The 25874-nt window shown below is 40.3% G+C and overlaps 1 protein-coding gene and 1 long non-coding RNA gene across 2 annotated transcripts in view; one reads left to right on the forward strand and one right to left on the reverse strand.

Annotated features, from left to right (window-relative positions):
- Positions 1-25874, reverse strand: part of LOC137039769 (uncharacterized) — a 164685-nt gene that overhangs the window by 69590 nt on the left and 69221 nt on the right. The window lies entirely within an intron of this gene.
- On the forward strand, positions 6302-8453 carry LOC137039559 (uncharacterized). Its single transcript, XR_010897694.1, has 4 exons — positions 6302-6646; positions 6981-7048; positions 7222-7345; positions 8303-8453. It is a non-coding gene; the product is annotated as an uncharacterized lncRNA (long non-coding RNA).

The following is a 25874-nucleotide window of genomic DNA, read 5'->3' on the forward strand; positions in this document are numbered from 1 at the left end:
CCTGTATTGCAGTTAAATGAAAGTGAGACCTTTTTGGGGAAAAAAATCTCAATTGTTATTGGAAGATTATTTAGTAAGGCCAGTAGGGTGTTTTCAAATTAATCGAATATGTTGGAGAGAGTTGCTATAGTTGGAGAAGAATGTAATGCAATACAGGTGGTAGCTCATTCTGAGGGGCATTTTGAGCCCCTCAGAATTTGCTGTCTCTCCATATAGACCATTTTATCAAGCCAGAATGCATCTGTTCTACTGTAGCGTCCCATGGCCAAAGGCTGGCGCCCCACCGAAACCTAGCGGGTTCTAGGCTGGATGTAATGTGAACTGGAGAGTGTTTTTTCAAACGCTCAATTAGAGGATGCTTTAGGTAGGCCACTCCTAGTTGTTTATTCACAGGCCTGTATTGCAGTTACATGAAAGTGAGACCTTTTTGAAAAAAACTCAATTAGAGGATGCTTTTGGTAGGCCACTCTTAGTTGTTTATTCACAGGCCTGTATTGCAGTTACATGAAAGTGAGACCTTTTTGAAAAAAAACTCAATTGTTATTGAAAGATTATTAAGTGAGGCCAGTAGGGTGTTTTCACACTAGCAGAATATGTGGGAGAGAGTTGCTATAGTTGGAGTACACTGTAATGCAATACAGGTGGTAGCTCATTCTGAGGGGCATTTTGAGCCCCTCAGAATTTGCTGCCTCTCGATATAGACAATTTTATCAAGCCAGAATGCATCTGTTCTACTGTAGCGTCCCATGGCCAAAGGCTGGCTCCCCACCGAAACCTAGTGGGTTCTAGGCTGGATGTAATGTGAAATGGAAAGTGTTTTTTCAAACACTCAATTGTTATTAGAGGATGCTTTAGGTAGGCCACTCTTAGTTTATTTGCTCACAGGCCTGTATTGCATTTAAATGAAAGTGAGACCTTTTTGGGAAAAAAACTCAATTGTTATTGAAAGATTATTTAGTGAGGCCAGTAGGGTGTTTTCAAATTAATCGAATATGTTGAAGAGAGTTGCTATAGTTGGAGAAGAATGTAATGCAATACAGGTGGTAGCTCATTCTGAGGGGCATTTTGAGCCCCTCAGAATTTGCTGCCTCTCCATATAGACCATTTTATCAAGCCAGAATGCATCTGTTCTACTGTAGTGTCCCATGGCCAAAGGCTGGCTCCCCACCGAAACCTAGTGGGTTCTAGGCTGGATGTAATGTGAAATGGAAAGTGTTTTTTCAAACACTCAATTGTTATTAGAGGATGCTTTAGGTAGGCCACTCTTAGTTTATTTGCTCACAGGCCTGTATTGCATTTAAATGAAAGTGAGACCTTTTTGGGAAAAAAACTCAATTGTTATTGAAAGATTATTTAGCGAGGCCAGTAGGGTGTTTTCACATTAGCAGAATATGTTGGAAAGAGTTGCTATAGTTGGAGTAGAATGTAATGCAATACAGGTGGTAGCTCATTCTGAGGGGCATTTTGAGCCCCTCAGAATTTGCTGCCTCTCCATATAGACCATTTTATCAAGCCAGAATGCATCTGTTCTACTGTAGCGTCCCATGTCCAAAGGCTGGCTCCCCACCGAAACCTAGCGGGTTCTAGGCTGGATGTAATGTTAACTGGAGAGTGTTTTTTCAAACACTCAATTGTTATTAGAGGATGCTTTAGGTAGGCCACTCTTAGTTGTTTACTCACAGGACTGTATTGCAGTTACATGAAAGTGAGACCTTTTTGAAAAAAACTCAATTGTTGTTGAAAGATTATTTAGTGAGACCAGTAGGGTGTTTTCACACTAGCAGAATATGTGGGAGAGAGTTGCTATATTTGGAGTACACTGTAATGCAATACAGGTGGTAGCTCATTCTGAGGGGCATTTTGAGCCCCTCAGAATTTGCTGCCTCTCGATATAGACAATTTTATCAAGCCAGAATGCATCTGTTCTACTGTAGCGTCCCATGGCCAAAGGCTGGCTCCTCACCGAAACCTAGTGGGTTCTAGACTGGATGTAATGTGAAATGGAAAGTGTTTTTTCAAACACTCAATTGTTATTAGAGGATGCTTTAGGTAGGCCACTCTTAGTTTATTTGCTCACAGGCCTGTATTGCATTTAAATGAAAGTGAGACCTTTTCGGAAAAAAAACTCAATAGTTATTGAAAGATTATTTAGCGAGGCCAGTAGGGTGTTTTCACATTAGCAGAATATGTTGGAGAGAGTTGCTATAGTTGGAGTAGAATGTAATGCAATACTGGTGGTAGCTCATTCTGAGGGGCATTTAGAGCCCCTCAGAATTTGCTGCCTCTCCATATAGACCATTTTATCAAGCCAGAATGCATCTGTTCTACTGTAGCGTCCCATGGCCAAAGGCTGGTGCCCCACCGAAACCTAGCGGGTTCTAGGCTGGATGTAATGTGAACTGGAGAGTGTTTTTTCAAACGCTCAATTGCTATTAGAGGATGCTTTAGGTAGGCCACTCTTAGTTGTTTATTCACAGGCCTGTATTGCAGTTACATGAAAGTGAGACCTTTTTGAAAAAAACTCAATTGTTATTGAAAGATTATTTAGTGAGGCCAGTAGGGTGTTTTCACACTAGCAGAATATGTGGGAGAGAGTTGCTATAGTTGGAGTACACTGTAATGCAATACAGGTGGTAGCTCATTCTGAGGGGCATTTTGAGCCCCTCAGAATTTGCTGCCTCTCGATATAGACAATTTTATCAAGCCAGAATGCATCTGTTCCACTGTAGCGTCCCATTGCCAAAGGGTGGCTCCTCACCGAAACCTAGTGGGTTCTAGGCTGGATGTAATGTGAAATGGAAAGTGTTTTTTCAAACACTCAATTGTTATTAGAGGATGCTTTAGGTAGGCCACTCTTAGTTGTTTACTCACAGTTCTGTATTGCAGTTACATGAAAGTGAGACCTTTTTGAAAAAAACTCAATTGTTGTTGAAAGATTATTTAGTGAGGCCAGTAGGGTGTTTTCACACTAGCAGAATATGTGGGAGAGAGTTGCTATAGTTGGAGTACACTGTAATGCAATACAGGTGGTAGCTAATTCTGAGGGGCATTTTGAGCCCCTCAGAATTTGCTGCCTCTCGATATAGACAATTTTATCAAGCCAGAATGCATCTGTTCTACTGTAGCGTCCCATTGCCAAAGGCTGGCTCCACACCGAAACCTAGTGGGTTCTAGGCTGGATGTAATGTGAAATGGAAAGTGTTTTTTCAAACACTCAATTGTTATTAGAGGATGCTTTAGGTGGGCCACTCTTAGTTTATTTACTCACAGGCCTGTATTGCAGTTAAATGAAAGTGAGACCTTTTTGGGGGAAAAAATCTCAATTGTTATTGGAAGATTATTTAGTAAGGCCAGTAGGGTGTTTTTAAATTAATCGAATATGTTGGAGAGAGTTGCTATAGTTGGAGAAGAATGTAATGCAATACAGGTGGTAGCTCATTCTGAGGGGCATTTTGAGCCCCTCAGAATTTGCTGCCTCTCCATATAGACCATTTTATCAAGCCAGAATGCATCTGTTCTACTGTAGCGTCCCATGGCCAAAGGCTGGCGCCCCACCGAAACCTAGCGGGTTCTAGGCTGGATGTAATGTGAACTGGAGAGTGTTTTTTCAAACGCTCAATTGCTATTAGAGGATGCTTTAGGTAGGCCACTCTTAGTAGTTTATTCACAGGCCTGTATTGCAGTTACATGAAAGTGAGACCTTTTTGAAAAAAACTCAATTGTTATTGAAAGATTATTAAGTGAGGCCAGTAGGGTGTTTTCACACTAGCAGAATATGTGGGAGAGAGTTGCTATAGTTGGAGTACACTGTAATGCAATACAGGTGGTAGCTCATTCTGAGGGGCATTTTGAGCCACTCAGAATTTGCTGCCTCTCGATATAGACCATTTTATCAAGCCAGAATGCATCTGTTCTACTGTAGTGTCCCATGGCCAAAGGCTGGCTCCCCACCGAAACCTAGTGGGTTCTAGGCTGGATGTAATGTGAAATGGAAAGTGTTTTTTCAAACACTCAATTGTTATTAGAGGATGCTTTAGGTAGGCCACTCTTAGTTTATTTGCTCACAGGCCTGTATTGCAGTTAAATGAAAGTGAGACCTTTTTGGGGAAAAAAATCTCAATTGTTATTGAAAGATTATTTAGTGAGGCCAGTAGGGTGTTTTCAAATTAATCGAATATGTTGGAGAGAGTTGCTATAGTTGGAGAAGAATGTAATGCAATACAGGTGGTAGCTCATTCTGAGGGGCATTTTGAGCCCCTCAGAATTTGCTGCCTCTCCATATAGACCATTTTATCAAGCCAGAATGCATCTGTTCTACTGTAGCGTCCCATGGCCAAAGGCTGGCTCCCCACCGAAACCTAGTGGGTTCCAGGCTGGATGTAATGTGAACTGGAGAGTGTTTTTTCAAACGCTCAATTGTTATTAGAGGATGCTTTAGGTGGGCCACTCTTAGTTTATTTACTCACAGGCCTGTATTGCAGTTAAATGAAAGTGAGACCTTTTTGGGGAAAAAAATCTCAATTGTTATTGGAAGATTATTTAGTAAGGCCAGTAGGGTGTTTTCAAAGTAATCGAATATGTTGGAGAGAGTTGCTATAGTTGGAGAAGAATGTAATGCAATACAGGTGGTAGCTCATTCTGAGGGGCATTTTGAGCCCCTCAGAATTTGCTGCCTCTCCATATAGACCATTTTATCAAGCCAGAATGTATCTGTTCTACTGTAGCGTCCCATGGCCAAAGGCTGGCGCCCCACCGAAACCTAGCGGGTTCTAGGCTGGATGTAATGTGAACTGGAGAGTGTTTTTTCAAACGCTCAATTGCTATTAGAGGATGCTTTAGGTGGGCCACTCTTAGTTGTTTATTCACAGGCCTGTATTGCAGTTACATGAAAGTGAGACCTTTTTGGTAAAAAAAAAACTAAATTGTTATTGAAAGATTATTTAGTGAGGCCAGTAGGGTGTTTTCACATTGGCAGAATATGTGGGAGAGAGTTGCTATAGTTGGAGTAGACTGTAATGCAATACAGGTGGTAGCTCATTCTGAGGGGCATTTTGAGCCCCTCAGAATTTGCTGCCTCTCCATATAGACCATTTTATCAAGCAAGAACACTTTGGTTCTACTGTAGCGTCCCATGGCCAAAGTCTGGCTCCCCACCGAAACCTAGCGGGTTGTAGCCTGGATGTAATGTTAACTGGAGAGTGTTTTTTCAAACACTCAATTGTTATTAGAGGATGCTTTAGGTAGGCCACTCTTAGTTGTTTACTCACAGGCCTGTATTGCAGTTACATGAAAGTGAGACCTTTTTGAAAAAAACTCAATTGTTATTGAAAGATTATTAAGTGAGGCCAGTAGGGTGTTTTCACATTAGCAGAATATGTGGGAGAGAGTTGCTATAGTTGGGGTAGACTGTAATGCAATGCAGGTGGTAGCTCATTCTGAGGGGCATTTTGAGCCCCTCAGAATTTGCTGCCTCACCATATAGACCATTTTATCAAGCCAGAACGTATCTGTTCTACTTTAGCGTCCCATGGCCAAAGTCTGGCTCCCCACCGAAACGTAGTGGGTTCTAGCCTGGATGTAATGTGAACTGGAGAGAGTTTTTTCAAACGCTCAATTGCTATTAGAGGATGCTTTAGGTAGGCCACACTGTAACCAATATCTGTAGTTTTCACAGCATTATTACTGTAAAATGAGAAAATACTTACTGTAGAACCTGTATACAGCAGGTTGCTGTAGATCTGCAAAGCATCATGGTCTTTTTTCAATGGCGAGTAAATTCTACAGTATTTTTTTTCTCTCCTGTGAATCACAATACAGCATTTTCTAGAATATTTTTTTTTTCAGCCAAGGAAAGCTACGAGATTCCCCACTTTCATCCGAATTTTTACTTCAGAAAGGTAACATAATGTATTTCCAAAGTTTACTCTTGTAAAGTCAACTGTTTGTTCAACTTTAAGAGTGCACTGAGAGAGAAAAGAGTAATGAGCGGCACACTTTCTAGTAAACTCGTCTCATGCTGTGTGTGCATTTTATAATTTTATTTCCACAAATATTTCTGCATGATTTCGATATATTTTCTAGTCTGGCAACATTTGATAACGTCATTAATTTATAGAAGGATAGTATTGTTAAATAAAAATTAAATTGTGGATGTGATCTCTTTTGGTGCTGATCCGTCAAATAATGTGATCGCTTTTTTTCCTGTCACCACATGCGCGTGAGGCAGTGAGCCAAAGCCTGCCGACTCTCGACGGTCTCGAGCTGAAAGCAAACTCAGCTGAGGTATGTACGTTAGGCCTAACTTAACATATTTTTCATAGTGATTAATCATGATTTTTCTGAATGGAAACCCCCAGAAACTAGATTGGTAAAATGCTATTCAAACTTGTGGGAGCATGCATGGGCTGTAGGCTACTGTATTAAGATTTGTCTTATCCGGCAACATTACATTTTTAACGTCTTTAATTTGATTAAAGACTAACGTTAGCATTGGGAAATGACATTAATTTAAAATGGTGTAATTTTTTGTATTTATTGGCGCGGTAGCCGTTTAATAATCTCTCGTTTCTTTTCTCTTGCTTGCTGTTGCCGCCTGAGGAATCAGACATTGAAGTTAAGCGGGCCGAGAAAACGCAGCCAGCTAGAGGTAACGTTATCCGTTAAGCTACGTTACTTAACATATTCTTAATAATTTCATGATTTTTCTGAACTTCATTGCCTTCAAGCTGCAGAAACTATAAGTTAGATTGTTAATAGAGTGCCATTCCCGACTTTTTGGAGCATATATTGTATTAATATTTGTCTTATCTGGCGAAATTACATTTATAACGTCTTTTATTTTATTAAATAGTAGCTACGTTAGCTTTAAATAAAAATTATTTGAAATTGTAATTTTTTACAGTATTGCCACACACTTTCTCTTATGAATATTGAACTTGTGATTTCTAAAACTGTGTTTTCGTTTTATTTTGTGTTACAAGAAACTTCCACCTAAGCAAACGCTGAGGCTCAGATTTCCTGCCAAACACTCCCAGACTCATCATGCTCGGTAAGATCCAAGCACTCAACATACACAATAGATGCCAATATTAAGGGTTACTTCACATATAAAGCATCTTGCACTTACATTCCAAAAATCTCTAGTTGTTACTGATCCAATAGAAAAAAATAGGTATTTTTTCTTGGATAGGGTAATGCATAGCCTAATGTTTTTATTTTCAGATTCTTCGTCAGAATTAACCCAGAGCACACCGAGTGCAATTCAAAGGTCCAGATTAGCAGACAAACTGGGAAGGTGGTCATCAGGGACTTCATCGAGTATGACTGGCAGAACAACTAATTCCAGGTGAGACTTTTAATTGTTACCTTGAATACCTTTAAATGGTGATTGAAAGTCAGGGGTGGCCAGCAACTTGTCTATTAAAGGGATAGTTCACTTTAAAATTTATTCTCAAGTTGTTTCAAACCTGTATGAATTTCTTTCTTCTGCTGAACACAAAAGAGGATATTTTGAAGAATGTTGGTAAGCAAACAGTTAACTGGAGCCAGTGACTTCCATAATAGTAAAAAAAAATACTATGGAAGTCACTGGCTCCAGTTAACTGTTTGGTTACCGACATTCTTCAAAATATCCTCTTTTGTGTTCAGCAGGAGAAAGAAATTCATACAGATTTGAAACAACTTGAGGTTGAGTATGTGATAATAGCATTTTCATTTTAAAGTGAACTATCCCTTTAGGCCTGCCAAGCATCATTTTCAAATCAGGCAGTTTTACAGCGTCAACACAAGGTGATTCAACAACACTGACATGAAAAACAGGAGGAACATTGTGTGACAACACCAGCCAGTTAGAATACTTTTCCATTCAGAACTCACAAACATAAATTTCACTGTTGTATCACTAACTGCAAACATGGTATTGTGGCAGAAATGTACAATATTCATGTACAATTTTATAATATTCATGTAGACAGTTATTAAATATTAAAGTAATGGCAAATGACAGAAACCAATTCTGTCTAATAAGAGTCGAGTTGCAACTCCATAATATTTACATTTTATCTTTTAAAAATAGGTTGTTATTTTTACAGATGTTACAGTTTGTGTTAACGAAAATACATTTACATTTTACATCTTTTGTAAAGCTATAAAAAAATATCAGCCCCGGGGGATGCTACTCCACAAACCACCAACAAAGCATATAAAAAATACTAATATTTATTTAAAACTTTATGTGTATGTCATCAACCCATCTGTCTTACTTTTAAACTTTTACATTAATAATGAATTTCTTCTTCTACAGGGCAGAAGACTCAGGCCCAGGAAGTCCAGGTCAAGTTTTAAAAGAATAATAGTTATGGAAAAAAAACATTATTGGAGAAAAACAATATTCAGGTTTGAAATCCTTCTGTTTTTAAAGGGATAGTTCACCCAAAAATTTCAATTGTGTCATCATTTACTTACCCTCAACCTGTATAAATTTCTTTCTTTTGCTGAACACAAAGAAAGATATTTTGTAGAATGCTGTTAACCAGACAGTTGATGGGTCCCATTGACTTCCTTAGTATTTTTTTTCTACTAAGGAAGTCAATGGGACCCATCAACTGTCTGGTTACCGACATTCTTCAAAATATCTTTCTTTGTGTTCAGCAAAAGAAATAAATTTATACAGGTTGAGGGTGAGTAAATGATGACACAATTAAACATTTTGGGTGAAATATCCCTTTAAATCATTTAATTTTTATAGATTTGTAATTTTACCCAAAGATTTGAATACATATTGATTGTTTTGTTTGCTCAAAAAAGTGCTGAAATGAAATAAATTGTTCACAGAGAAATGTTAACTTATTGAAAAAAATGTATATGTTCAGAAAATATATAGATTTGAAATCCTGCTGTTTTTAAATAATTACATTTTTATACATTTGTAATTTTATCCAAACATTTTATTAAATATTGATTTTGTTTGTTCAGAAAAGTGTTTTTTTGTATGTTCAGAAAAGTGATGAAATAAAAAATGTACAGATAAATTGTAACATTGAACAAATTTTGCTATACTATTTTTTTTATGAATTTTTGAAATTAAAAGTGAGAAAATAAATGGCATTTGTGACAGTGTCTTTATTTTACAGTACACAAAATTAATGCAGTAATCCTGAAAACAGTATAATTATAAAATACAGTACTGTGATTATTACTGTACATTTTTTTACAGTAATTAAAAAGTTACTGCGATTATATTTACAGTAAGAATACTGTGAAATGAAATACAGCAACTTACAAGCTAATTGCTGCCAGCAAGTTGCTGTATTTTTCACAGTTATCTTTTTACAGTGCACTCTTAGTTGTTTATTCACAGGCCTGTATTGCAGTTACATGAAAGTGAGACCTTTTTGAAAAAAAAACTCAATTGTTATTGAAAGATTATTAAGTGAGGCCAGAAGGGTGTTTTCACATTAGCAGAATATGTGGGAGAGAGTTGCTATAGTTGGAGTACACTGTAATGCAATACAGGTGGTAGCTCATTCTGAGGGGCATTTTGAGCCCCTCAGAATTTGCTGCCTCTCAATATAGACAATTTTATCAAGCCAGAATGCATCGATTCTACTGTAGCGTCCCATTGCCAAAGGCTGGCTCCACACCGAAACCTAGCGGGTTCTAGCCTGGATGTAATGTGAACTGGAGAGTGTTTTTTCAAACACTCAATTGTTATTAGAGGAGGCTTTAGGTAGGCCACTCTTAGTTGTTTACTCACAGGCCTGTATTGCAGTTACATGAAAGTGAGACCTTTTTGAAAAAAACTCAATTGTTATTGAAAGATTATTTAGTGAGGCCAGTAGGGTGTTTTCACACTAGCAGAATATGTGGGAGAGAGTTGCTATAGTAGGAGTACACTGTAATGCAATACAGGTGGTAGCTCATTCTGAGGGGCATTTTGAGCCCCTCAGAATTTGCTGCCTCTCGATATAGACAATTTTATCAAGCCAGAATGCATCTGTTCTACTGTAGCGTCCCATGGCCAAAGGCTGGCTCCTCACCGAAATCTAGTGGGTTCTAGGCTGGATGTAATGTGAACTGGAGAGTGTTTTTTCAAACACTCAATTGTTATTACAGGATGCTTTAGGTAGGCCACTCTTAGTTGTTTACTCACAGGCCTGTATTGCAGTTACATGAAAGTGAGACCTTTTTGGGGAAAAAAATCTCAATTGTTATTGGAAGATTATTTAGTGAGGCCAGTAGGGTGTTTTCAAATTAATCGAATATGTTGGAGAGAGTTGCTATAGTTGGAGAAGAATGTAATGCAATACAGGTGGTAGCTCATTCTGAGGGGCATTTTGAGCCCCTCAGAATTTGCTGCCTCTCCATATAGACCATTTTATCAAGCCAGAATGCATCTGTTCTACTGTAGCGTCCCATGGCCAAAGGCTGGCGCCCCACCGAAACCTAGCGGGTTCTAGGCTGGATGTAATGTGAACTGGAGAGTGTTTTTTCAAACGCTCAATTGCTATTAGAGGATGCTTTAGGTAGGCCACTCTTAGTTGTTTATTCACAGGCCTGTATTGCAGTTACATGAAAGTGAGACCTTTTTGAAAAAAACTCAATTGTTATTGAAAGATTATTAAGTGAGGCCAGTAGGGTGTTTTCACACTAGCAGAATATGTGGGAGAGAGTTGCTATAGTTGGAGTACACTGTAATGCAATACAGGTGGTAGCTCATTCTGAGGGGCATTTTGAGCCCCTCAGAATTTGCTGCCTCTCGATATAGACAATTTTATCAAGCCAGAATGCATCTGTTCTACTGTAGCGTCCCATGGCCAAAGGCTGGCTCCTCACCGAAACCTAGTGGGTTCTAGGCTGGATGTAATGTGAAATGGAAAGTGTTTTTTCAAACACTCAATTGTTATTAGAGGATGCTTTAGGTAGGCCACTCTTAGTTGTTGACTCACAGGCCTGTATTGCAGTTACATGAAAGTGAGACCTTTTTGAAAAAAACTCAATTGTTGTTGAAAGATTATTTAGTGAGGCCAGTAGGGTGTTTTCACACTAGCAGAAAATGTGGGAGAGAGTTGCTATATTTGGAGTACACTGTAATGCAATACAGGTGGTAGCTAATTCTGAGGGGCATTTTGAGCCCCTAAGAATTTGCTGCCTCTCGATATAGACAATTTTATCAAGCCAGAATGCATCTGTTCTACTGTAGCGTCCCATGGCCAAAGGCTGGCTCCTCACCGAAATCTAGTGGGTTCTAGGCTGGATGTAATGTGAACTGGAGAGTGTTTTTTCAAACACTCAATTGTTATTACAGGATGCTTTAGGTAGGCCACTCTTAGTTGTTTACTCACAGGCCTGTATTGCAGTTACATGAAAGTGAGACCTTTTTGGGGAAAAAAATCTCAATTGTTATTGGAAGATTATTTAGTGAGGCCAGTAGGGTGTTTTCAAATTAATCGAATATGTTGGAGAGAGTTGCTATAGTTGGAGAAGAATGTAATGCAATACAGGTGGTAGCTCATTCTGAGGGGCATTTTGAGCCCCTCAGAATTTGCTGCCTCTCCATATAGACCATTTTATCAAGCCAGAATGCATCTGTTCTACTGTAGCGTCCCATGGCCAAAGGCTGGCGCCCCACCGAAACCTAGCGGGTTCTAGGCTGGATGTAATGTGAACTGGAGAGTGTTTTTTCAAACGCTCAATTGCTATTAGAGGATGCTTTAGGTAGGCCACTCTTAGTTGTTTATTCACAGGCCTGTATTGCAGTTACATGAAAGTGAGACCTTTTTGAAAAAAACTCAATTGTTATTGAAAGATTATTAAGTGAGGCCAGTAGGGTGTTTTCACACTAGCAGAATATGTGGGAGAGAGTTGCTATAGTTGGAGTACACTGTAATGCAATACAGGTGGTAGCTCATTCTGAGGGGCATTTTGAGCCCCTCAGAATTTGCTGCCTCTCGATATAGACAATTTTATCAAGCCAGAATGCATCTGTTCTACTGTAGCGTCCCATGGCCAAAGGCTGGCTCCTCACCAAAACCTAGTGGGTTCTAGGCTGGATGTAATGTGAAATGGAAAGTGTTTTTTCAAACACTCAATTGTTATTAGAGGATGCTTTAGGTAGGCCACTCTTAGTTGTTGACTCACAGGCCTGTATTGCAGTTACATGAAAGTGAGACCTTTTTGAAAAAAACTCAATTGTTGTTGAAAGATTATTTAGTGAGGCCAGTAGGGTGTTTTCACACTAGCAGAAAATGTGGGAGAGAGTTGCTATATTTGGAGTACACTGTAATGCAATACAGGTGGTAGCTAATTCTGAGGGGCATTTTGAGCCCCTAAGAATTTGCTGCCTCTCGATATAGACAATTTTATCAAGCCAGAATGCATCTGTTCTACTGTAGCGTCCCATTGCCAAAGGCTGGCTCCACACCGAAACCTAGTGGGTTCTAGGCTGGATGTAATGTGAAATGGAAAGTGTTTTTTCAAACACTCAATTGTTATTAAAGGATGCTTTAGGTGGGCCACTCTTAGTTTATTTACTCACAGGCCTGTATTGCAGTTAAATGAAAGTGAGACCTTTTTGGGGAAAAAAATCTCAATTGTTATTGGAAGATTATTTAGTGAGGCCAGTAGGGTGTTTTCAAATTAATCGAATATGTTGGAGAGAGTTGCTATAGTTGGAGAAGAATGTAATGCAATACAGGTGGTAGCTCATTCTGAGGGGCATTTTGAGCCCCTCAGAATTTGCTGTCTCTCCATATAGACCATTTTATCAAGCCAGAATGCATCTGTTCTATGGTAGCGTCCCATGGCCAAAGGCTGGCGCCCCACCGAAACCTAGCGGGTTCTAGGCTGGATGTAATGTGAACTGGAGAGTGTTTTTTCAAACGCTCAATTAGAGGATGCTTTAGGTAGGCCACTCTTAGTTGTTTATTCACAGGCCTGTATTGCAGTTACATGAAAGTGAGACCTTTTTGAAAAAAACTCAATTAGAGGATGCTTTTGGTAGGCCACTCTTAGTTGTTTATTCACAGGCCTGTATTGCAGTTACATGAAAGTGAGACCTTTTTGAAAAAAACTCAATTGTTATTGAAAGATTATTAAGTAAGGCCAGTAGGGTGTTTTCACACTAGCAGAATATGTGGGAGAGAGTTGCTATAGTTGGAGTACACTGTAATGCAATACAGGTGGTAGCTCATTCTGAGGGGCATTTTGAGCCCCTCAGAATTTGCTGCCTCTCGATATAGACAATTTTATCAAGCCAGAATGCATCTGTTCTACTGTAGCGTCCCATGGCCAAAGGCTGGCTCCTCACCGAAACCTAGTGGGTTCTAGGCTGGATGTAATGTGAAATGGAAAGTGTTTTTTCAAACACTCAATTGTTATTAGAGGATGCTTTAGGTAGGCCACTCTTAGTTTATTTGCTCACAGGCCTGTATTGCAGTTAAATGAAAGTGAGACCTTTTTGGGGAAAAAAATCTCAATTGTTATTGAAAGATTATTTAGTGAGGCCAGTAGGGTGTTTTCAAATTAATCGAATATGTTGAAGAGAGTTGCTATAGTTGGAGAAGAATGTAATGCAATACAGGTGGTAGCTCATTCTGAGGGGCATTTTGAGCCCCTCAGAATGTTATGCCTCTCCATATAGACCATTTTATCAAGCCAGAATGCATCTGTTCTACTGTAGTGTCCCATGGCCAAAGGCTGGCTCCCCACCGAAACCTAGTGGGTTCTAGGCTGGATGTAATGTGAAATGGAAAGTGTTTTTTCAAACACTCAATTGTTATTAGAGGATGCTTTAGGTAGGCCACTCTTAGTTTATTTGCTCACAGGCCTGTATTGCATTTAAATGAAAGTGAGACCTTTTTGGGAAAAAAACTCAATTGTTATTGAAAGATTATTTAGCGAGGCCAGTAGGGTGTTTTCACATTAGCAGAATATGTTGGAAAGAGTTGCTATAGTTGGAGTAGAATGTAATACAATACAGGTGGTAGCTCATTCTGAGGGGCATTTTGAGCCCCTCAGAATTTGCTGCCTCTCCATATAGACCATTTTATCAAGCCAGAATGTATCTGTTCTACTTTAGCATCCCATGGCCAAAGGCTAGCTCCCCACCAAAACCTAGCGGGTTCTAGCCCTGATGTAATGTGAACTGGAGAGTGTTTTTTCAAACACTCAATTGCTTTTAGAGGATGCTTTAGGTAGGCCACTCTTAGTTTATTTACTCACAGGCCTGTATTGCAGTTAAATGAAAGTGAGACCTTGTTGGGGAAAAAAAACTTAATTGTTATTGAAAGATTATTTAGTGAGGCCAGTAGGGTGTTTTCACATTAGCAGAATATGTGGGAGAGAGTCGCTATAGTTGGAGTGGACTGTAATGCAATACAGGTGGTAGCTCATTCTGAGGGGCATTTTGAGCCCCTCAGAATTTGCTGCCTCTCCATATAGACCATTTTATCAAGCCAGAATGCATCTGTTTTACTGTAGCGTCCCATGGCCAAAGGCTGGCTCCCCACCGAAACCTACGGGTTCTAGGCTGGATGTAATGTTAACTGGAGAGTGTTTTTTCAAACACTCAATTGTTATTAGAGGATGCTTTAGGTAGGCCACTCTTAGTTGTTTACTCACAGGACTGTATTGCAGTTACATGAAAGTGAGACCTTTTTGAAAAAAACTCAATTGTTGTTGAAAGATTATTTAGTGAGGCCAGTAGGGTGTTTTCACACTAGCAGAATATGTGGGAGAGAGTTGCTATATTTGGAGTACACTGTAATGCAATACAGGTGGTAGCTCATTCTGAGGGGCATTTTGAGCCCCTCAGAATTTGCTGCCTCTCGATATAGACAATTTTATCAAGCCAGAATGCATCTGTTCTACTGTAGCGTCCCATGGCCAAAGGCTGGCTCCTCACCGAAACCTAGTGGGTTCTAGACTGGATGTAATGTGAAATGGAAAGTGTTTTTTCAAACACTCAATTGTTATTAGAGGATGCTTTAGGTAGGCCACTCTTAGTTTATTTGCTCACAGGCCTGTATTGCATTTAAATGAAAGTGAGACCTTTTCGGAAAAAAAACTCAATTGTTATTGAAAGATTATTTAGCGAGGCCAGTAGGGTGTTTTCACATTAGCAGAATATGTTGGAGAGAGTTGCTATAGTTGGAGTAGAATGTAATGCAATACAGGTGGTAGCTCATTCTGAGGGGCATTTAGAGCCCCTCAGAATTTGCTGCCTCTCGATATAGACAATTTTATCAAGCCAGAATGCATCTGTTCTACTGTAGCGTCCCTTGGCCAAAGGCTGGCTCCTCACCGAAACCTAGTGGGTTCTAGGCTGGATGTAATGTGAACTGGAGAGTGATTTTTCAAACACTCAATTGCTATTAGAGGATGCTTTAGGTAGGCCACTCTTAGTTGTTTATTCACAGGCCTGTATTGCAGTTACATGAAAGTTAGACCTTTTTGAAAAAAAATCAATTGTTATTGAAAGATTATTTAGTGAGGCCAGTAGGGTGTTTTCACATTAGCAGAATATGTGGGAGAGAGTTGCTATAGTTGGAGTAGACTGTAATGCAATACAGGTGGTAGCTCATTCTGAGGGGCATTTTGAGCCCCTCAGAATTTGCTGCCTCACCATATAGACCATTTTATCAAGCCAGAACGTATCTGTTCTACTTTAGCGTCCCATGGCCAAAGTCTGGCTCCCCACCGAAACGTAGTGGGTTCTAGCCTGGATGTAATGTGAACTGGAAAGAGTTTTTTCAAACGCTCAATTGCTATTAGAGGATGCTTTAGGTAGGCCACTCTTAGTTGTTTATTCACAGGCTTGTATTGCAGTTACATGAAAGTGAGACCTTTTTGGAAAAAAAAACTCAATTGTTATTGAAAGATTATTAAGTGAGGCCAGAAGGGTGTTTTCACATTAGCAGAATATGTGGGAGAGAGTTGCTATAGTTGGAGTACACTGTATTGCAATACAGGTGGTAGCTCATTCTGAGGGGCATTTTGAGCCCCTCAGAATTTGCTGCCTCTCGATATAGACAATTTTATCAAGCCAGAATGCATCGATTCTACTGTAGCGTCCCATTGCCAAAGGCTGGCTCCACACCGAAACCTAGCGGGTTCTAGCCTGGATGTAATGTGAACTGGAGAGTGTTTTTTCAAACACTCAATTGTTATTAGAGGAGGCTTTAGTTAGGCCACTCTTAGTTGTTTACTCACAGGCCTGTATTGCAGTTACATGAAAGTGAGACCTTTTTGAAAAAATCTCAATTGTTGTTGAAAGATTATTTAGTGAGGCCAGTAGGGTGTTTTCACATTAGCAGAATATGTGGGAGAGAGTTGCTACAGTTGGAGTACACTGTAATGCAATACAGGTGGTAGCTCATTCTGAGGGGCATTTTGAGCCCCTCAGAATTTGCTGCCTCTCCATATAGACCATTTTATCAAGCAAGAACACTTCGGTTCTACTGTAGCGTCCCATGGCCAAAGGCTGGCTCCCCACCAAAACCTATCGGGTTGTAGCCTGGATGTAATGTTAATTGGAGAGTGTTTTTTCAAACACTCAATTGTTATTAGAGGATGCTTTAGGTAGGCCACTCTTAGTTGTTTACTCACAGGCCTGTATTGCAGTTACATGAAAGTGAGACCTTTTTGAAAAAAACTCAATTGTTATTGAAAGATTATTTAGTGAGGCCAGTAGGGTGTTTTCACACTAGCAGAATATGTGGGAGAGAGTTGCTATAGTAGGAGTACACTGTAATGCAATACAGGTGGTAGCTCATTCTGAGGGGCATTTTGAGCCCCTCAGAATTTGCTGCCTCTCGATATAGACAATTTTATCAAGCCAGAATGCATCTGTTCTACTGTAGCGTCCCATGGCCAAAGGCTGGCTCCTCACCGAAACCTAGTGGGTTCTAGGCTGGATGTAATGTGAAATGGAAAGTGTTTTTTCAAACACTCAATTGTTATTAGAGGATGCTTTAGGTAGGCCACTCTTAGTTTATTTACTCACAGGCCTGTATTTCAGTTAAATGAAAGTGAGACCTTTTCTTGGGGAAAAAAACTCAATTGTTATTGAAAGATTATTTAGTGAGGCCAGTAGGGTGTTTTCACATTAGCAGAATATGTGGGAGAGAGTTGCTATAGTTGGAGTACACTGTAATGCAGTACAGGTGGTAGCTCATTCTGAGGGGCATTTTGAGCCCCTCAGAATTTGCTGCCTCTCCATATAGACCATTTTATCAAGCCAAAATGCATCTGTTCTACTGTAGCGTCCCATGGCCAAAGGCTGGCTCCCCACCGAAACCTAGCGGGTTCTAGCCTGGATGTAATGTGAACTGGAGAGTGTTTTTTCAAATGCTCAATTGCTATTAGAGGATGCTTTAGGTAGGCCACTCTTAGTTGTTTATTCACAGGCCTGTATTGCAGTTAAATGAAAGTGAGACCTTTTTGGAAAAAAAACTCAATTGTTATTGAAAGATTATTAAGTGAGGCCAGAAGGGTGTTTTCACATTAGCAGAATATGTGGGAGAGAGTTGCTATAGTTGGAGTACACTGTAATGCAATACAGGTGGTAGCTCATTCTGAGGGGCATTTTGAGCCCCTCAGATTTTGCTGCCTCTCGATATAGACAATTTTATCAAGCCAGAATGCATCTGTTCTACTGTAGCGTCCCATGGCAAAAGGCTGGCTCCTCACCGAAACCTAGTGGGTTCTAGGCTGGATGTAATGTGAAATGGAAAGTGTTTTTTCAAACACTCAATTGTTATTAGAGGATGCTTTAGGTAGGCCACTCTTAGTTTATTTACTCACAGGCCTGTATTGCAGTTAAATGAAAGTGAGACCTTTTTGGGGGAAAAAACTCAATTGTTATTGAAAGATTATTTAGTGAGGCCAGTAGGGTGTTTTCACATTAGCAGAATATGTGGGAGAGAGTTGCTATAGTTGGAGTAGACTGTAATGCAATATAGGTGGTAGCTCATTCTGAGGGGCATTTTGAGCCCCTCAGAATTTGCTGCCTCTCGATATAGACAATTTTATCAAGCCAGAATGCATCTGTTCTACTGTAGCGTCCCATTGCCAAAGGCTGGCTCCACACCGAAACCTAGCGGGTTCTAGCCTGGATGTAATGTGAACTGGAGAGTGTTTTTTTCAAACACTCAATTGTTATTAGAGGAGGCTTTAGTTAGGCCACTCTTAGTTGTTTACTCACAGGCCTGTATTGCAGTTACATGAAAGTGAGACCTTTTTGAAAAAATCTCAATTGTTGTTGAAAGATTATTTAGTGAGGACAGTAGGGTGTTTTCACACTAGCAGAATATGTGGGAGAGAGTTGCTATAGTTGGAGTAGAATGTAATGCAATACAGGTGGTAGCTCATTCTGAGGGGCATTTTAAGCCCCTCAGAATTTGCTGCCTCTCGATATAGACAATTTTATCAAGCCAGAATGCATCTGTTCTACTGTAGCGTCCCTTGGCCAAAGGCTGGCTCCTCACCGAAACCTAGTGGGTTCTAGGCTGGATGTAATGTGAACTGGAGAGTGATTTTTCAAACACTCAATTGCTATTAGAGGATGCTTTAGGTAGGCCACTCTTAGTTGTTTATTCACAGGCCTGTATTGCAGTTACATGAAAGTTAGACCTTTTTGAAAAAAAATCAATTGTTATTGAAAGATTATTTAGTGAGGCCAGTAGGGTGTTTTCACATTAGCAGAATATGTGGGAGAGAGTTGCTATAGTTGGAGTAGACTGTAATGCAATACAGGTGGTAGCTCATTCTGAGGGGCATTTTGAGCCCCTCAGAATTTGCTGCCTCACCATATAGACCATTTTATCAAGCCAGAACGTATCTGTTCTACTTTAGCGTCCCATGGCCAAAGTCTGGCTCCCCACCGAAACGTAGTGGGTTCTAGCCTGGATGTAATGTGAACTGGAGAGAGTTTTTTCAAACGCTCAATTGCTATTAGAGGATGCTTTAGGTAGGCCACTCTTAGTTGTTTATTCACAGGCCTGTATTGCAGTTACATGAAAGTGAGACCTTTTTGAAAAAAAAACTCAATTATTATTGAAAGATTATTAAGTGAGGCCAGAAGGGTGTTTTCACATTAGCAGAATATGTGGGAGAGAGTTGCTATAGTTGGAGTACACTGTAATGCAATACAGGTGGTAGCTCATTCTGAGGGGCATTTTGAGCCCCTCAGAATTTGCTGCCTCTCGATATAGACAATTTTATCAAGCCAGAATGCATCGATTCTACTGTAGCGTCCCATTGCCAAAGGCTGGCTCCACACCGAAACCTAGCGGGTTCTAGCCTGGATGTAATGTGAACTGGAGAGTGTTTTTTCAAACACTCAATTGTTATTAGAGGATGCTTTAGGTAGGCCACTCTTAGTTGTTTACTCACAGGCCTGTATTGCAGTTACATGAAAGTGAGACCTTTTTGAAAAAATCTCAATTGTTGTTGAAAGATTATTTAGTGAGGCCAGTAGGGTGTTTTCACATTAGCAGAATATGTGGGAGAGAGTTGCTACAGTTGGAGTACACTGTAATGCAATACAGGTGGTAGCTCATTCTGAGGGGCATTTTGAGCCCCTCAGAATTTGCTGCCTCTCCATATAGACCATTTTATCAAGCCAGAATGGATCTGTTCTACTGTAGTGTCCCATGGCCAAAGGCTGGCTCCCCACCGAAACCTAGTGGGTTCTAGGCTGGATGTAATGTGAAATGGAAAGTGTTTTTTCAAACACTCAATTGTTATTAGAGGATGCTTTAGGTAGGCCACTCTTAGTTTATTTGCTCACAGGCCTGTATTGCATTTAAATGAAAGTGAGACCTTTTTGGGAAAAAAACTCAATTGTTATTGAAAGATTATTTAGCGAGGCCAGTAGGGTGTTTTCACATTAGCAGAATATGTTGGAAAGAGTTGCTATAGTTGGAGTAGAATGTAATGCAATACAGGTGGTAGCTCATTCTGAGGGGCATTTTGAGCCCCTCAGAATTTGCTGCCTCTCCATATAGACCATTTTATCAAGCCAGAATGTATCTGTTCTACTTTAGCATCCCATGGCCAAAGGCTAGCTCCCCACCAAAACCTAGCGGGTTCTAGCCCTGATGTAATGTGAACTGGAGAGTGTTTTTTCAAACACTCAATTGCTTTTAGAGGATGCTTTAGGTAGGCCACTCTTAGTTTATTTACTCACAGGCCTGTATTGCAGTTAAATAAAAGTGAGACCTTGTTGGGGAAAAAAACTTAATTGTTATTGAAAGATTATTTAGTGAGGCCAGTAGGGTGTTTTCACATTAGCAGAATATGTGGGAGAGAGTCGCTATAGTTGGAGTGGACTGTAATGCAATACAGGTGGTAGCTCATTCTGAGGGGCATTTTGAGCCCCTCAGAATTTGCTGCCTCTCCATATAGACCATTTTATCAAGCCAGAATGCATCTGTTTTACTGTAGCGTCCCATGGCCAAAGGCTGGCTCCCCACCGAAACCTAGCGGGTTCTAGGCTGGATGTAATGTTAACTGGAGAGTGTTTTTTCAAACACTCAATTGTTATTAGAGGATGCTTTAGGTAGGCCACTCTTAGTTGTTTACTCACAGGACTGTATTGCAGTTACATGAAAGTGAGACCTTTTTGAAAAAAACTCAATTGTTGTTGAAAGATTATTTAGTGAGGCCAGTAGGGTGTTTTCACACTAGCAGAATATGTGGGAGAGAGTTGCTATATTTGGAGTACACTGTAATGCAATACAGGTGGTAGCTCATTCTGAGGGGCATTTTGAGCCCCTCAGAATTTGCTGCCTCTCGATATAGACAATTTTATCAAGCCAGAATGCATCTGTTCTACTGTAGCGTCCCATGGCCAAAGGCTGGCTCCTCACCGAAACCTAGTGGGTTCTAGACTGGATGTAATGTGAAATGGAAAGTGTTTTTTCAAACACTCAATTGTTATTAGAGGATGCTTTAGGTAGGCCACTCTTAGTTTATTTGCTCACAGGCCTGTATTGCATTTAAATGAAAGTGAGACCTTTTCGGAAAAAAAACTCAATAGTTATTGAAAGATTATTTAGCGAGGCCAGTAGGGTGTTTTCACATTAGCAGAATATGTTGGAGAGAGTTGCTATAGTTGGAGTAGAATGTAATGCAATACAGGTGGTAGCTCATTCTGAGGGGCATTTAGAGCCCCTCAGAATTTGCTGCCTCTCGATATAGACAATTTTATCAAGCCAGAATGCATCTGTTCTACTGTAGCGTCCCTTGGCCAAAGGCTGGCTCCTCACCGAAACCTAGTGGGTTCTAGGCTGGATGTAATGTGAACTGGAGAGTGATTTTTCAAACACTCAATTGCTATTAGAGGATGCTTTAGGTAGGCCACTCTTAGTTGTTTATTCACAGGCCTGTATTGCAGTTACATGAAAGTTAGACCTTTTTGAAAAAAAATCAATTGTTATTGAAAGATTATTTAGTGAGGCCAGTAGGGTGTTTTCACATTAGCAGAATATGTGGGAGAGAGTTGCTATAGTTGGAGTAGACTGTAATGCAATACAGGTGGTAGCTCATTCTGGGGGGCATTTTGAGCCCCTCAGAATTTGCTGCCTCACCATATAGACCATTTTATCAAGCCAGAACGTATCTGTTCTACTTTAGCGTCCCATGGCCAAAGTCTGGCTCCCCACCGAAACGTAGTGGGTTCTAGCCTGGATGTAATGTGAACTGGAGAGAGTTTTTTCAAACGCTCAATTGCTATTAGAGGATGCTTTAGGTAGGCCACTCTTAGTTGTTTATTCACAGGCCTGTATTGCAGTTACATGAAAGTGAGACCTTTTTGGAAAAAAAACTCAATTGTTATTGAAAGATTATTAAGTGAGGCCAGAAGGGTGTTTTCACATTAGCAGAATATGTGGGAGAGAGTTGCTATAGTTGGAGTACACTGTAATGCAATACAGGTGGTAGCTCATTCTGAGGGGCATTTTGAGCCCCTCAGAATTTGCTGCCTCTCGATATAGACAATTTTATCAAGCCAGAATGCATCGATTCTACTGTAGCGTCCCATTGCCAAAGGCTGGCTCCACACCGAAACCTAGCGGGTTCTAGCCTGGATGTAATGTGAACTGGAGAGTGTTTTTTCAAACACTCAATTGTTATTAGAGGAGGCTTTAGTTAGGCCACTCTTAGTTGTTTACTCACAGGCCTGTATTGCAGTTACATGAAAGTGAGACCTTTTTGAAAAAATCTCAATTGTTGTTGAAAGATTATTTAGTGAGGCCAGTAGGGTGTTTTCACATTAGCAGAATATGTGGGAGAGAGTTGCTACAGTTGGAGTACACTGTAATGCAATACAGGTGGTAGCTCATTCTGAGGGGCATTTTGAGCCCCTCAGAATTTGCTGCCTCTCCATATAGACCATTTTATCAAGCAAGAACACTTCGGTTCTACTGTAGCGTCCCATGGCCAAAGGCTGGCTCCCCACCAAAACCTATCGGGTTGTAGCCTGGATGTAATGTTAATTGGAGAGTGTTTTTTCAAACACTCAATTGTTATTAGAGGATGCTTTAGGTAGGCCACTCTTAGTTGTTTACTCACAGGCCTGTATTGCAGTTACATGAAAGTGAGACCTTTTTGAAAAAAACTCAATTGTTATTGAAAGATTATTTAGTGAGGCCAGTAGGGTGTTTTCACACTAGCAGAATATGTGGGAGAGAGTTGCTATAGTAGGAGTACACTGTAATGCAATACAGGTGGTAGCTCATTCTGAGGGGCATTTTGAGCCCCTCAGAATTTGCTGCCTCTCGATATAGACAATTTTATCAAGCCAGAATGCATCTGTTCTACTGTAGCGTCCCATGGCCAAAGGCTGGCTCCTCACCGAAACCTAGTGGGTTCTAGGCTGGATGTAATGTGAAATGGAAAGTGTTTTTTCAAACACTCAATTGTTATTAGAGGATGCTTTAGGTAGGCCACTCTTAGTTTATTTACTCACAGGCCTGTATTGCAGTTAAATGAAAGTGAGACCTTTTCTTGGGGAAAAAAACTCAATTGTTATTGAAAGATTATTTAGTGAGGCCAGTAGGGTGTTTTCACATTAGCAGAATATGTGGGAGAGAGTTGCTATAGTTGGAGTAGACTGTAATGCAATATAGGTGGTAGCTCATTCTGAGGGGCATTTTGAGCCCCTCAGAATTTGCTGCCTCTCGATATAGACAATTTTATCAAGCCAGAATGCATCTGTTCTACTGTAGCGTCCCATGGCCAAAGGCTGGCTCCCCACCGAAACCTAGCGGGTTGTAGCCTGGATGTAATGTTAACTGGAACGTGTTTTTTCAAACACTCAATTGTTATTAGAGGATGCTTTAGGTAGGCCACTCTTAGTTTATTTACTCACAGGCCTGTATTGCAGTTAAATGAAAGTGAGACCTTTTTGGGAAAAACTCAATTGTTGTTGAAAGATTATTTAGTGAGGCCAGTAGGGTGTTTTCACATTAGCAGAATATGTGGGAGAGAGTTGCTATAGTTGGAGTACACTGTAATGCAATATAGGTGGTAGCTCATTCTGAGGGGCATTTTGAGCCCCTCAGAATTTGCTGCCTCTCGATATAGAGAATTTTATCAAGCCAGAATGCATCTGTTCTACTGTAGCGTCCCATTGCCAAAGGCTGGCTCCACACCAAAACCTAGCGGGTTCTAGCCTGGAAGTAATGTGAACTGGAGAGTGTTTTTTCAAACACTCAATTGTTATTAGAGGATGCTTTAGGTAGGCCACTCTTAGTTGTTTATTCACAGGCCTGTATTGCAGTTACATGAAAGTTAGACCTTTTTGAAAAAAAATCAATTGTTATTGAAAGATTATTTAGTGAGGCCAGTAGGGTGTTTTCACATTAGCAGAATATGTGGGAGAGAGTTGCTATAGTTGGAGTAGACTGTAATGCAATACAGGTGGTAGCTCATTCTGAGGGGCATTTTGAGCCCCTCAGAATTTGCTGCCTCACCATATAGACCATTTTATCAAGCCAGAACGTATCTGTTCTACTTTAGCGTCCCATGGCCAAAGTCTGGCTCCCCACCGAAACGTAGTGGGTTCTAGCCTGGATGTAATGTGAACTGGAGAGAGTTTTTTCAAACGCTCAATTGCTATTAGAGGATGCTTTAGGTAGGCCACTCTTAGTTGTTTATTCACAGGCCTGTATTGCAGTTACATGAAAGTGAGACCTTTTGGAAAAAAAAACTCAATTGTTATTGAAAGATTATTAAGTGAGGCCAGAAGGGTGTTTTCACATTAGCAGAATATGTGGGAGAGAGTTGCTATAGTTGGAGTACACTGTAATGCAATACAGGTGGTAGCTCATTCTGAGGGGCATTTTGAGCCCCTCAGAATTTGCTGCCTCTCCATATAGACCATTTTATCAAGCAAGAACACTTCGGTTCTACTGTAGCGTCCCATGGCCAAAGGCTGGCTCCCCACCGAAACCTATCGGGTTGTAGCCTGGATGTAATGTTAATTGGAGAGTGTTTTTTCAAACACTCAATTGTTATTAGAGGATGCTTTAGGTAGGCCACTCTTAGTTGTTTACTCACAGGCCTGTATTGCAGTTACATGAAAGTGAGACCTTTTTGAAAAAAACTCAATTGTTATTGAAAGATTATTTAGTGAGGCCAGTAGGGTGTTTTCACATTAGCAGAATATGTGGGAGAGAGTTGCTATAGTTGGAGTAGACTGTAATGCAATACAGGTGGTAGCTCATTCTGAGGGGCATTTTGAGCCCCTCAGAATTTGCTGCCTCACCATATAGACCATTTTATCAAGCCAGAACGTATCTGTTCTACTTTAGCGTCCCATGGCCAAAGTCTGGCTCCCCACCGAAACGTAGTGGGTTCTAGCCTGGATGTAATGTGAACTGGAGAGTGTTTTTTCAAACGCTCAATTGCTATTAGAGGATGCTTTAGGTAGGCCACTCTTAGTTGTTTATTCACAGGCCTGTATTGCAGTTACATGAAAGTGAGACCTTTTTGGAAAAAAAAAACTCAATTGTTATTGAAAGATTATTAAGTGAGGCCAGAAGGGTGTTTTCACATTAGCAGAATATGTGGGAGAGAGTTGCTATAGTTGGAGTACACTGTAATGCAATACAGGTGGTAGCTCATTCTGAGGGGCATTTTGAGCCCCTCAGAATTTGCTGCCTCTCGATATAGACAATTTTATCAAGCCAGAATGCATCTGTTCTACTGTAGCGTCCCATGGCCAAAGGCTGGCTCCTCACCGAAACCTAGTGGGTTCTAGGCTGGATGTAATGTGAAATGGAAAGTGTTTTTTCAAACACTCAATTGTTATTAGAGGATGCTTTAGGTAGGCCACTCTTAGTTTATTTACTCACAGGCCTGTATTGCAGTTAAATGCAAGTGAGACCTTTTTGGGGGAAAAAACTCAATTGTTATTGAAAGATTATTTAGTGAGGCCAGTAGGGTGTTTTCACATTAGCAGAATATGTGGGAGAGAGTTGCTATAGTTGGAGTAGACTGTAATGCAATATAGGTGGTAGCTCATTCTGAGGGGCATTTTGAGCCCCTCAGAATTTGCTGCCTCTCGATATAGACAATTTTATCAAGCCAGAATGCATCTGTTCTACTGTAGCGTCCCATTGCCAAAGGCTGGCTCCACACCGAAACCTAGCGGGTTCTAGCCTGGATGTAATGTGAACTGGAGAGTGTTTTTTCAAACACTCAATTGTTATTAGAGGAGGCTTTAGTTAGGCCACTCTTAGTTGTTTACTCACAGGCCTGTATTGTAGTTACATGAAAGTGAGACCTTTTTGAAAAAATCTCAATTGTTGTTGAAAGATTATTTAGTGAGGACAGTAGGGTGTTTTCACACTAGCAGAATATGTGGGAGA

Source organism: Pseudorasbora parva, chromosome 14, assembly GCF_024679245.1.
Source record: "Pseudorasbora parva isolate DD20220531a chromosome 14, ASM2467924v1, whole genome shotgun sequence".
Taxonomy (NCBI): domain Eukaryota; kingdom Metazoa; phylum Chordata; class Actinopteri; order Cypriniformes; family Gobionidae; genus Pseudorasbora; species Pseudorasbora parva.